The following is a 14,100-nucleotide window of genomic DNA, read 5'->3' as shown; positions in this document are numbered from 1 at the left end:
CCAGATTATTTTCTCCCAGTATTTCACAGGATTGCCTAAATGTTTTTGAGAAAACTTTAAATGAGCTAGAACATACTTTTTGTTAAGCAATGGAGTCTTGCATGGTGAGCGTGCATTCAGGCCATGGAGGTTGAGTGCATTACTTATAGTTTTCTTTGAAACAATTGTACCTGCTGATTCCAGGTGTTTCTGTAGCTCTCCACAGGTGGTCCTTAGCTCTTGGACAACTCTTCTGATAATTATTTTCATTCCTCTGCCTGAAATCTTGCGGGGAGCACCTGTTCGTGCCTGGTGTATGGTGAAATTATGTTCTTTCCACTTCCAGATTATGGCCCCAACAATGCTCACTGGAATCTGCAGTAATTTAGAAATTCTTCTGTAACCAATGCCATCAGTATGTTTTACAACAATAAGGTTGCGAAGGTCTTGAGACAGCTCGCTGGTTTTACCAATCATGAGATGTTTCTTGCGTGACACCTTGGTAATGAGACACCTTTTTATAGGCCATCAGTTCAACCAGCTGATGTTATTCTTCACTAAGTGGAAGAATTGCTTTCTAATTACTGATAGATTTTATTTGTTGTCGTGACTTTCCATGGCTTTTTGCACTTCTCTTTCTTCATGTGTTCAATACTTTTTCCCTATGTCATTTCTCATTATTACTGATAACTTAATTTATGGACATCTATGGTTTGATTTCTTTGCCTATGTGGATTGGATGGGTTGTTACCGACATCTGGTGAGAATTTCATGTCAATAGCACCTTTAGAAATATATGTATTTAGAAAATTGGTGACGTGTTCAATACTTATCTCATCCACTGTATATACAAATAAATAAATATATATGTGTGTATATATATACCTTTTGTAACATACCTGGCGGTGTCCTTGCATAGTGGTCCATCTCCCACTGTGCAAGAGCGCACACTTGATCTCCAGTCCAGTCTGCTAGCCTGGCTTCCCTCCATGCTGTCTGCTTGCCTCTGTTTCTGCTGCTTAAGGGCGGCGCCCGATCACTTCCTGCTTCTTGTAGCTGCTGCAGGCACACGCCTTGTGCGTCCTCAGCCTATTGCTGTCTGTCACCTGGTATTTAACCCAGCTCCTCCCTGGAATCCATGCCTGAGCATTGTGTTCTGTCATTTGACTCCAGTCACTGATGTGCCAGGTCTTGTCTATGCTTCCTGCCTTGCGGTATCAGTTCCCGTGTCTGAACTGTGTCCTGTCTGAACTATCTTCTAGCCTGTTGTCTTCTGCCTATCCTGGAGGCTGTATTTCCAGGCCAGTGTGAACACGCTCCTAGCCTGTTCTTTCCGCCTTCTAGGGGCTGCATACCTAGACCCGTTCCTGTATCTTGCCTGTTCCTGTCTGAACACGCTCCTAGCCTTTTCGTTTTGCCTTCTAGGGGCCGCATACCTAGACCCGCTCCTGTATCTTGCTGCTGTGTCTGTTCTTGTCTGAATACTCTCCTAGCCTGTTACCTGTTTTTCTCTTTGTCCGTACCTTCCCTTTTCCTGCAGAATCTGATCCCGTACCTAACTCCTACTCGTTGTCCCTGTACTCCCGTTTGTGAGCTTAGAGTCCACTCGCTACTTCATTGCAAGTATCCTGTGTGTACCTGGTTCTGACTTTCCCTTCCAGTCTGTTCCGTGTGAACAGAGCCCTGTCCCCTCTGCTCTGCCTTGCTCACCGCTCCGGTGGTTCTTGCCTGCTCTGCCTTGCTCACCGCTCCTGCGGTTTCCGCTCTGCTCTGACACTTTGCTCGCTGCTCCGGCAGTCTCGCTCTGCTGTGACCCTTTGCTCGCTGCTCTGGCAGTCTCGCACTGCTCTGACCCTTTTCTCGCTGCTCCGGCAGTCTCGCTCTGCTCTGACCCTTTGCTCGCTGCTCCGGCAGTCTCTCTCTGCTCTGACCCTTTGCTCGCTGCTCCGGCAGTCTCGCTCTGCTCTGACCCTTTGCTCGCTGCTTCGGCAGTCTCGTCCTGCTCCTCTCTCGCTCACCGCTCCAGGCGGCCTTGTCCTGCTCTTCTCTTGCTCACCGCTCAAGGCGGTCTCGTCTTGTTCTGCTCTTGCTCGCCGCTCTGGGCGGCCTCACTCTGCTCTTTGTCCAGTCTGTACTGGGTCCTATCCACTCGGTGCTCCAACCTGTCATACCTGCCAGTACCTCCCTGCCTGCATACCAGTCGTGCTTACCAGCATCCGCCAGTCTGCATACCAGCCGTGTCTGCCTATACCCAGCAGTCTGTGTGCCAGCCTAACCTGCCTGTTCCTGTATTCCCCTGTGTGGGTCAACAGCCGTGTCCGGGGTCTGTCCTGGAGTAGCACCTGGTCCCTCTGCTCGGTTCCTCCTTGGTGCACTGGCGTCGTATGCCGTCGTGCGACCCTGGTCGGATCGGGTGGATACTTAGTTACGCCCCTCCAGGCATTCACTCTCCGGCACGGTCCAGTGGAATCACTACATATACACGCACACGCCACTCAGCCCGGGCTTGTGCATTACACCTTTACTATTGACTTATGCAAAATTTAATGAAAGTGCATTTCCCATTTAAGTAATACACTGTGAAGATTCACGTACATCTCCTTGGTCCCATCACAGCTAAATGGCCCAACGCATTAGTAATCTGTGATAATCCAGTTCTGGGCCTGATAGCTGTAATATATTGAGTTGTGCACCTATATGTCCATCATATAACCAGGACAGATTTGTATGCACTGGAAGTAAAGTGCAAAGGTTCCCGTTTCACTAACAGCAAGCAGAGACCTTAAAAACTGTAAGGAACTAATATAGAAAGTATTTTGGAAATTATATATTTATTCATGAAAAGAATTTTTTATGATGTTGGGGAGAAAAGGTCCCAGCATGTCAGATTTTTGTTGGCTGATCCTCTTGTTCCCCAGGTAATAAGACTCCTTTGGCAGCAGATCCCTTACAGAGAACACATTGCTCGGCCAAGCCAAGTGTTCATGTGTATGGGGAAGAGATACTGTAGCTGCGAGCCGAATGGTTGTTCTGCCAACAGCTGTCTATTGCCTATGGGGGGCTTTAGATGTTGATAACCTCTGCTTGGAATAGGCTATCAATACCAGACCAGCAGTAAGGGACCCACTCACAGCCCCATGCCAGTCAGCCGTTACTAAGTCCCACGGACGTCAGAAGTATAAAAATTACGAAGCCAGAACCTCATAGCTAAATAACCTGTGCAGTGGCCATTTTGGGCTATTCCAGATCAGATCACGTTCACTTCCAATAGACCTGATCGGCAATAACCAAGAATTGACACAACACCGCTGCAGACACTGTAGACCTAGTATACCTACAGCTGAGGGACCTGGTAACAGCTGATTCGCGAGGGTATTGAGTGTCAGACCCCCGCCAATCTGATATTGATGACCTATCCTAAGAATAGGTTATCAATATGTTAGCTCTGAACAACTTAAATATAGATTTCTATGATTAAAGCTGTTCATTTAAACCCAATTAAATATTAATTACTGTAATAATACCATGATTTTATGAAATGAATAGTTAGGCAATTCCCTATTTCATGGTAATATTTCACATTTTGCTCATTTATTCTCTATTACTTGCTATTTACAAGTTCTGACATTATTTTGACACTTAACTTTTTCACTTTTCCCAGTTTTTTTTTCAGTTCTGTCCAACCTGTGACCCAAGATTAACCCCAAAGTATAAATAACACACATCCTTCTTAATCCATTCCCAAGGGCAGTTGCCTTATTTCCTAATGAATCCTTCCTTTAAAGAGAATGTGAGCCCATGGATTTAGACAATAGGAGAAGAGGATACAATGTATAGAGGAGTCCTGGGTGTATTAAGGCTTTTCAATGAGACCATAGGGTCAGAACGTAGAGCTTTGTTTTGTTTTGCCTTCTCTTTTTTTTTGGATTCCTAATTAACTGAGTTGTTCATTCTCTTGTCACCATCTCCAAAATATCTCCTCAGGCTGTGATCAAGACCTTCCAATGTCCTTCATGAAAAACATTCTCAGATCTCTTTGAACAGAGTAGAACATTTTATACTGATAGAAAGAGTCTTAGTGATTTAAAAATTCCCCGGAGGAAAATTGAAGCGGGGGGGGGGAAATGTCCTCTGTCCGACTTCACAGACATTCGTAGAAAGCGAGACGCTCCAAGTGTGAACTCGAAAGCAACACCAATAACTGGTAAAAACACCTTCATTTTTCAAGAAACAGATCCCTTTGTATCAGTAAGTTTTACATCTTATAAAGAGGCTGCACTGGCATGTATAATGACTGCACGGTGCAGCGCAGCGACACTCCTTATTACTGTCACAGCACAGCAGAAGTCCATCTTCCTCAGCTCTAATGATAGGTGTCTTGCTGTGCAGAGCTCACATTGGGACCAAATAAAGTTTTATTTTCCTCCAGTTCTGCTTATTATTTCATACTCACTGAGGTTGTGTGTCGTCTGCTGACGATATTTATTATTTAGTATTGGGATAATTTCCAGGAGTATTGGGTGCCTTAAAGGAACATTACAGTAAAGAGGGGAAGGAAAGGGAGGCGAAAGGAAAAATAAAGACAGAAGAACATTTCCATTACTTTTCAGGTTGTTAAATCTATGTATTTATGTATAAATCTATCTATCTATCTATCTATCTATCTATCTATCTATCTATCTATCTGTCTGTCTGTCTGTCTGTCTGTCTATCTCTCCATCTATCTATCTCTCCATCTATCTATCTCTCCATCTATCTATGTATGTATCTATCTATCTATCTGTCTGTCTATCTCTCCATCTATCTATGTATGTATCTTATGTATCTATCTATCTATCTGTCTGTCTGTCTATCTCTCCATCTATCTATCTCTCCATCTGTCTATGTATGTATGTATGTATGTATGTCTCTATCTATCTATCTATGTATATCTTTCTTTTTTAATTAGTAATAGTATACAATGTATTATTTACTATTTTTATTTTTTATTATTATTTCTTTATTTATTATTTTAATATTATTTCTTTTAGGGTGCAGTCAGACGGCCATAAAACACAATTGAGTGCTATCCGATGTTTTATTGGATAGCATAGCACTCATCCCAATGTTATTCTATGGGGCAGTGCAGATCTGAGAGTTTTTTTTCATGCTGATTCCACATGAGAAAACAATAGCGGCATGCTGCAGGTGCATCTGATGATCGGATCACGTGCACCCATATAAGTCTATGGGTGTGTGTAAAACATTGGACTGCACTCGGATGTCCGCGGACCCAGGCAATGGAGAAGATGGAGAAATTTATTTTATTTTATTTTACTCATTTATATTGGCTGACTGGCAGGTGGCTGTGAGTGGGGCCCCTACTACTGGTCTGATATTGATAGCCTATTCCAAGTATAGGTTATCAACATCTAAAGCCCCCCATAGACAATAAACAACTGTTGACAGAACAACCATTCGGCTCACAGCTATCTCTTCCCCATACACTTGGCTTGGCCGAGCAATGTGTTCTCTGTAAGGAATCTGCTGCCAAAGGAGCCAATGACAGATCGACTTGGCCTTGTGTTTTGGATCGTTGTCATGTTGGAACGTCTAAGTACGTCCCATGGGCAGCTTCTGGGCTGATGAGTGCAAATTTGTGTCCAGCATTTGCTGATAACGTGCTGCATTCATCTTTCCTTCAACTTTTGCCAAGTTTCCTGTGCCTTTGTAGCTCACACATCCCCAAAACATCAGCGATCCACCTGCTTGCTTTACTGTAGGAATGATGTTTCTTTCATCATAGGCCTTGTTGACCTCTCTCCAAATGTAACGTTTATTGTTGTGGCCAAAAAAGTTAAATTTTAGTCTCATCACTCCAAATTCCCTTGTTCCAGAAGTTTTGAGGCTTGTCTCTGTGCTGTTTGGCATATTGTAGGTGAGATACTTTCTGGCATTTGCGCAGTAATGGCTTTTTTCTGGCCACCTGACCATGCAGCCCATTTTTCTTCAAGTTGTTCTTGGTGGGATTTGAACCCAGAACCCCAGCGCTAGCAAGTCTGCAGCGCTAACCACTGAGCCACCGTGCTGCCCTAAGTGCTGCTTCTTCTCCGCAGCTGTGCTACGATTCTCTCATGCAAGAGAATCGGATCACATTAAGATGACACTCGAATCAACCTTCTGATTGAGTTTGATCCGAGTGACATTAGCATAATCGGCCCGATTCTCTCGCATGAGAGAATCAAGACGGCCGTGTGACCCCGGCCTAAAAGTACCATTAATTCCAGGGTACTGAACATGTGAAAAGAGATTAAGACCATAACATAAAATAAAAACAAGTGCAATAAATATGACTAAATAAGTTATAGACTAGTAGAAGGAGAAAGAGGATTCTGGCAGCGAGGGCTTACAATTACTAGGCAAGGAGGAAGGAGACAGTAGATGAGGGTACAAGCTGCTGGAAAGGCAATGTGGTGAAATCAGGGTTATTGTAGGTTGTAGGCTTTTCTGAAGAGTTCGGTTTTCATGTTGTGTTTGAAGGTGGGGGAGAATGTGACTGCTTGGAGTAGTGGGTTAAAAAATAATGGTGAACTTATTCCAGGTAACCAGTAGATGTGAAAAAGTGTTCGTACTAATTTTCATTCCCAATTATCCACTCGTGTAAACATGTTGGCAGCCACATGACGAACAAGCAAAACACTCATCCGTCTAGCAATTGGATCTTTTATGAAAAAAAAAACATCATTATAGGCAGCACATCACTCCATTTAAACAGGTGATGTGCTGCCAATAACATGATGCTGTTTGGGGACAGAAGAATTGTATTAACGATCATTCAGTCTCCATCATTGTTCACCGGCCTGTATTAAACTGATAAACGAGCGCAAAAAACTTGTTGATCGGCGATTGATAATTGTACCAAAAAAAAAACTTAACAAGAAACGTTAGGTAGGTACCTGTACAAAAAGCAAAATGTGGCAGCAGGCTGCAGTTTAGGTGTGTTGTGTGTGATTGCTAAATTGGAGTAGTAAAACGGCTGTCAAAAACAGACATGCACAGTTCTTTGTCTAGATTTTTTAAAAAATATTTTGTTCAATTTTTTTCAGCAAAAAAGGACTGAACAAGAAATGCTAGGGTGCTGTATTGGTGTGGTGTATAAGGATGTAAAATTTGACTAATTAAACATATTTGCAAAATAAAAATCTGGCATTGTTGCTGCAGGCACCTCTCCCATTTCTCTCTCCTCCTATCAATTGAATTTCTGAATTATTTGCAGACTACTACACCCATCTTCTTCTATGATGAGGTTGTACAACACATTATTGCCATTACATATTTTGAGTATTTGTAAAGTATTTTATGGCTTTCTTTCTTTCTTTTTCTATCGCTGGACTGTGAGCTCTGATGTCCTCTCACTATCCTATATCAACCTAAAATTTCTGCTGAATTCCCTGCTTCAGCTTTTCTACAGGCTGTGATAGTCTCTCCTGATTGGCTGTGCTTTAACATATAATGTGATAACTGCAAGGCATTATGGGGAAGTTGAGCCTTAGGTCATGTGAGCCTTCTGTAGCAGATGCAATCTTCTGCGATGTGTAAAATGGTGAGAGGCATGTTTTCTTGCAAAATCGAATCGCAAATTTTTCTAATTCACCAGGACAAGCGAATTTCCTAAAACTGAACTTGAATTAGATTTACATCAAATCAATTTGCTAATCTGTAATACTAACACAATATTCCAGCAACGTGTGCTCATGTTTTACAGCTTTCAGGATGAGGAGCTTCATTTGTCTATTTTCACTATTACATTCACTGTTTGTAAATCAGCACAAATTCATCCAGCATTTTGCAATCTGCAGTGATTACGTTAAAAGAGCAAAATAATTATCAGCTTCATTTTAAAGAAATGCCCCAGGAACTTTCCCCCCCAAATATTTAACTGTAAACAAGTTATCTTTCCATGGGCTGTTTTTTGACAGGTGTCTGATCCCATTTTATTGTTCACTGGGAAGCCTCACCATCAGGTAATCCTATCCGTCTGCTGCTAAGAGGCCGACATATGTTCAGGGCCTCTCCAGTCTCTGAATGGATGTGCTTCTCCTCTTATCTATATAATGGCAAATGCTGTGGAGTCCATAAGAGATCCTGAAAATACTGGTTAACCATTGACTGCATGATTATTAGTGTACATTTGTCAGTCATTTAGTTGTGGTTATACTAGGGTTAAACTAATCCCAGTTGACTGTATGTCCATTCATAGATGGTGCAGTGCCCATTTTACAGAGTCCCCACAGATTACAGTAGATCGTTTCGTGTTCCAGGCGTGGGACACTTCTGCTCATTTTGTAGGTATTTTCTGTGGAGTGTTTCCCCTTTAAATGAAGAAAGTCACATACAAATTTAATTCAAACAGTTCAACTTTACGTATTTCACAGGCGTGGAAAGGCTATTGGTTATTGTCACTTTAAGGGTTCGCTCACATTGGCGTATATTCTCTCATGTGAGTTTGAGCTGAGTGTCATCTATGTGTGATCCAATTCTCTCACATTAAAGAATCACAGCACAGGTGCTGAGAAGATGGAGAATTTAATTTCTCCATTGTCTCTGTGAGCGTACATCGGACTGCACTCGGATGCCATCCAAGGGCAGTTCAATGTTTCACACGCACCCATAGACTTGTATAGATGAACGTGATCCAAATATCAGAGCCACTCACAGCATGCTGAATCGGCATGAGAAAATAATTGCAGATCTGCACTGCCCCACAGTATAATATTGGGTTGAGTGCTATTCGATAAAACATCACATAGCACTCAGCCGTGTTGTATGCCAGTGTGAGCGATCCATAAGAAGCACAATATGCGGTGGCTCAGTGGTTAGCCTTACAACACAGGGGGCCTAGGTTCAAATCCCACCAAGGACAACACCTGCAAGGAGTTTGTATGTTCTCCCCATGTTTGCGTGGGTTTCCTCTGGGTTCTCCAGCTTCCTCCCACACTCCAAAGACATACTGATAGGGAATGTAGATTGTGAGCCCCAATGGGGACAGTGATAATGTCTGTAAAACACCGTGGAATTAATGGCGCTATATAAGTGAATAAAATAAATATGCTTAAAGGGGTTGTCTAAATTTGCAAAGTGCTTGTTAAAACAAGCAACTTTGCAGTTTAGCTCCTATTAGAAATCCTCTTTAAGGTATGTGCACACACATACCTTTTGCACATGTCTTTTTCAGGTTGATTCTGTCATTGAAACCGCCTGAAAAACTTATCAGAAAATCCTTAAAAGAATAAACATATGCATTTCTATGTAAAAACGAATTGCTGTGCACATGTTCAGACTTTTAAATGTTTTTTAACCTCTTTAAGTTTCTAAAAAGGCCAAGCGGTTAAAAGAAGGGACATGGTCATTCTTCTTTATGCTTGGAAGATGCTCTTTACTTTAAATATCAATTCGATGGGAAAGCTTAAAAGCTTTTGGAGCCCTTTGCCATCTTTTTTGCTTAAAAAAAACTCTGGCATTTTCTTCATTCAATGGGGTTAAAAAAAAACAACTGGAAAATGACCATAAAAAAGATGCCACAAAACCCTCCAAGAAAAACACCAGTGGCCAAAACCATCGGAAAAACACTAGAACAAATGAAAAAATTACTCATAGGTTCACAGGATGTCATCGGCACATAGACTTGTTCTAAAAAATGAAGCGATTTTTAATTTTCTAGAGTGCAGTTCACCCTGCAGTCTCAGAATTCCCAGTTACCTAGGTAAGGAGCGTGCACAGCTTGTAGGCCCTGTACTTTAGGGCCTGTTATTAGCGATTTGAAGCTGGCTTGATCCAGTGATCCAACCAGCCATGGTGTCCCTCTGCTTCTCCAATATTGCAGAGGCAACGCTCCCTCTGCAAGCAACCTGGCAGAGTGGTCAGTTCGAAAAAGTGGCATAACCGTGTCGGTGGTCTGAGCTGTTAATCTTCAAGAGAGCGCCGACCTGCGGGAAACAGAAAGTCTAGAGGCAGAGGAGTGCTACGCTCCTAACAAGGAAATATTAGAACAACTCTTTAATGTTTACAACTCTCAGAGGGAAATGCAAATGTGACACCCCAGGGGTCTGGTTGCCACAGTAATAGAGATATTATGTCTGAGAGCAAGTGGGAGGTTTCTCTGGTCAGGAGCCCTAAGCATGCAACACGGCCCACCCAGACCTGGGAGGGGAGGAATCTGCCCTTATAAACTGGGTCTGGGGCGGGATTAGGAGAGACAGAGACAGAGACAGAGCCTGCAGAACAAGCAGAGCAGGCAGAGCCTAGAGTGAAGCTGCAGACACAGGAAAAGATACATCAGGAGCTCTGTAGGAGCGGAGGCAGAAGGCCAGGGGCTGTGAGCAGAGATATAGCTCGCCCTGGCTGAAGTTACTAAAACTGGACACAGGAGTCCGAGTCTGTGGGGACTGATATATACCCAGCAGCAGAAACCAGCCGGCAGGGGATTCCAGGTCCTCTGGCCATAGAAGCCCGGAGGCTCAGTCACAAAGAAGGGACCAGCGCCGCCATCCAGGAGTGGAGGCTAACAGAAGGCCCCAAGTCACCAGCCATACGGGTGAGCACCACACGGTATACTCAGGGACGTGGGCTACTTGTAACCGCTGACAGCAAGGTAGCCAGGAAGAGTGCAGATAAAAGGGGAGGCCTACAACTCCACCTGGCCAGGGGAACTCCTGCTTGCTCGCAGACTGACCAGGCCCCTTATACTAGCCAGTACTCCCGGGAGGGTCTGCCTTGTACCATCAGTAAAGACCCTGAACTGCACCTCACGTCTCTGTGATTCCTTGCAGCACCATTAGCACTGGGACCCTCACACCATCACTCCCATCATCTCTCACATTAGCTGCCCTGAGGCAATACTTTTCCCGTGGGGAGTTATCCCATACTCGGCTGCGCAAACAACATCAGCCTCAGCAGTCGGCAGCGCAGCGGCGGTCCCCACTGACCGCAATCCATGGGTGGCGTAGTCGGACATTTGCTATACATTAAGACTGCCACTGGTTTGACCACCCTGGGCACGGACCGGGTCACCGCCACACGGAGACTACAACCCCCAGCATTCTACAACAGGCCCGGTTCCGGGTTCCCCTGCACAACACAGGCCCAGGGGGCGCGTCACAAACTCTTCACTTTTCAATATATACAAGATGGCACTGTTGCATGATGTTACTGAACTGAATAAACTATATAGCATTGAGCAGCTAGGTAACCTTCTATTTCAGGTCTCCTTTTCTAAGGCTGTGTGCCCACGATGCGTTTTTTAAGCGTTTCCGCAGCGGCAAAAACGCTACAGAAACGCTTAAAAAACTCATGGTAGAAGGCCTGCCATGTTCCCCAATGAAAATCCGAATGTGCTGTGCACATGCTGCGGAAATTTCCGCTGCGGGTTATCATTGCGGAAAAAAACGCAGCACTGCCAATTATTTTGCGGAAGCGCTGCGTTTTCGCCGCCATTGACTTGCATTGGAACGTATGGAATCCGCATCACTGCATCTGTACATGCGGAATCCAAGCGTTTCAATGTGCGGATGGTACCCGGGTTTGGAGAAGAGGAGACTCTCCTCCAGTCCCGGGTACCATGGAACCTGTAAAAAAAAGAATAAAATAAATATTATACTTATCTTCTGATGGCCCCCGGTCTCCTTGTCTTCACTTGCCGGCAGATCGCGGTGGACTGAAGGACCTGCGCTGATATCATCTAGTCATGTGACCGGTCACGCGACGCTGACGTCGGCAGTTCCTTCAGTGTACCGCGAACTGTCGGCAAGCCAGGACGGAGCGAATAAAGACTCCGGGGGCCATCAGAAGGTAAGTATAGATTTATTTTTTTATTTTTTACCATTCTTTAAGGTCACACTATATAAATCCATGCTGGTTGCATGGATTTATATAGTGTGACCAAGTTGACAAGCACTTTCCAAGTGATGCTAAAATCGCTTGGAAAGCGCTTGTCAACCCGCATGTGGAAATGCATGTGAAGAACGCTTCACATCCGCTTGTCCCTGGCAGGAAAAACGCATGTACAATCCGCATGCGTTTTTTCTGCCAGGGAGATGCAGAAATGCTCAGGAAAAAATCTGGAGCATTTCTGCATCGTGCGCACATAGCCTAAGAGATGATGTTACTTCACACAGACCTCAACTAATCCCCTTCTCCTCAGATTCCAGGTAATCACTTCTTTTAACGTAGACCCTTTTTTGAGACTACTAATGAAGACCTACTCACCACTAACTTCAACGTCCCTGCCTCTCTACCCTCCAGCCCAGAGTTCTAGTCTTTCCCAGAACTTCTATGATGCTACCAGAGAAATTTTCAAAAATGCATTGATGTGAACAACACTCTTAAAAAAAACACCATCTAATTAAAGGGGTTTTCTAAGATTAAAACATCAGTTTAGGTTATTATTCTTCTGGTCATTGTTTCCTATAAGCTGCTCATGCCCATCTCTTGAAGAGAACAATGGCAATAGCCTTGGGTCAAATTACACCATCTTATCTTTGCTAAAGTCATGGTCCTTGTGAAAATAGTTGGTCCTACCCAGGATTGTACTGTTCATGGGGTGAAGAATGGGTCCAGTAAGCTGAGGACCTATATTTCCACAGCCAGCCCTCCCTGGCAGTTTTGGGGCATTCCTATGATATCTATTACGATGCTCTATGGCCTGTTTTGTGTTTTTGTAGGTGACCATTAGAACTTTTATAATTGCGTATTATGCTTGCTACTTGTTTTGACTGAGGGTTAACGTGGTTTTCTGTTATAACCACAGCAATGAAAATCAAATTATTTACTCTGCAGAAAAATTGATTATGCTTATATTTTTAGAACTAAAAGCTGTTTATTCATAACTTTTCATCAAACGCTCGGAAGGAAAAGAAAATGCATCTATTCTTCGCATTCACTGTAAAAGAGAACTGATTTGTATTCATTCCGCTGACTCAAATGCTAAAGACATTCACAGGAAAATTCATTTTCTTATTAATTTTTGAAAACTGCTGATCCTGAGACTATATTATTGTATGGTTTCATACCAAAATCATGTCACTCAAAGCAAGAATCACCAAGCTACGACTTGTCTACTTTGGACGTGATATGAAGAAAGCAATCACTGGAGAAGGACATCATGGTCAGAAGAATAGAAGGAACAAGGCGAAGAGGAAGAGCATCAAGACCCTGGTGGACATATCTAGGCTTACACAAGATCGATCTTCCTACAGTCCATTCATCCATAAAGTCGCCATGGCCCAAGATCGAGCTGGTGGCCCGTTAAATAATAATAATAATTTTGTAATCTTTATGTACTTCAGTTTACCCCTGGAGCGATCGCCAGAAATTTTTTGTACAAATGTTGTGTGCGATGGTTTAACGGATCATGAGACTTTTTGCTCCAAAAGGATCCAAAAAATGTAAAAAGACAAAAATGAAGAACATTTTTTAATTTTGCAGAAAAATTCATGAACTCGCATGCAAATGATGAATCAGATCCTACATCTTCTAGAAGACCATTCCTGACCTAGACCAACATTTTTCTTTGACATATTTCCAATTTCCTACTATCCTAAATATTTGACACACATCATTTGAAGAAACACCACCCTCAAAGAAATTTTTTAAATTTACATAAGGAAAATCCAATACGAGTTACGTCCCAGAAGTCAGGGAGCACAAATCATGTGACATGCATTTTCAATGTGACACAAAAAGATCAATTAAATAATTGTTAAAAACAATTAACTTTCTTATCATTCCCCTTTTCATTATAATGCGTGTCGCAACCTTTCATTCTGCATTATACCGTTTTTCTTTTTTTTGTGACATTTGCCCCTTCCTCCTAACAATTTAGCATTGAAATTTCTTAAGTAGCAATTCAAAAACGAAGTAATTATTATTATAATTATCATTTATTATTATTATAGCGCCATTTATTCCATGGAGCTTTAAGAAAAAATCTGATGGAAATAAAAGCAAAAAATAATAAATATTTGAAAATATAAATAAATATATATGAATGTTATACAAGTACGTTGATGCTCATTTTATTTCATTGTTGAAATCATTGTTATATTGTAGTGGTTATTAGGTACAGTGACTTTTCCTTTTTTTTCC

Source organism: Phyllobates terribilis, unplaced genomic scaffold (assembly GCF_046119375.1).
Source record: "Phyllobates terribilis strain yellow unplaced genomic scaffold, ASM4611937v1 Scaffold_4__5_contigs__length_816908805, whole genome shotgun sequence".
NCBI classification, from domain to species: domain Eukaryota; kingdom Metazoa; phylum Chordata; class Amphibia; order Anura; family Dendrobatidae; genus Phyllobates; species Phyllobates terribilis.
This window is presented reverse-complemented; position numbering follows the sequence as displayed.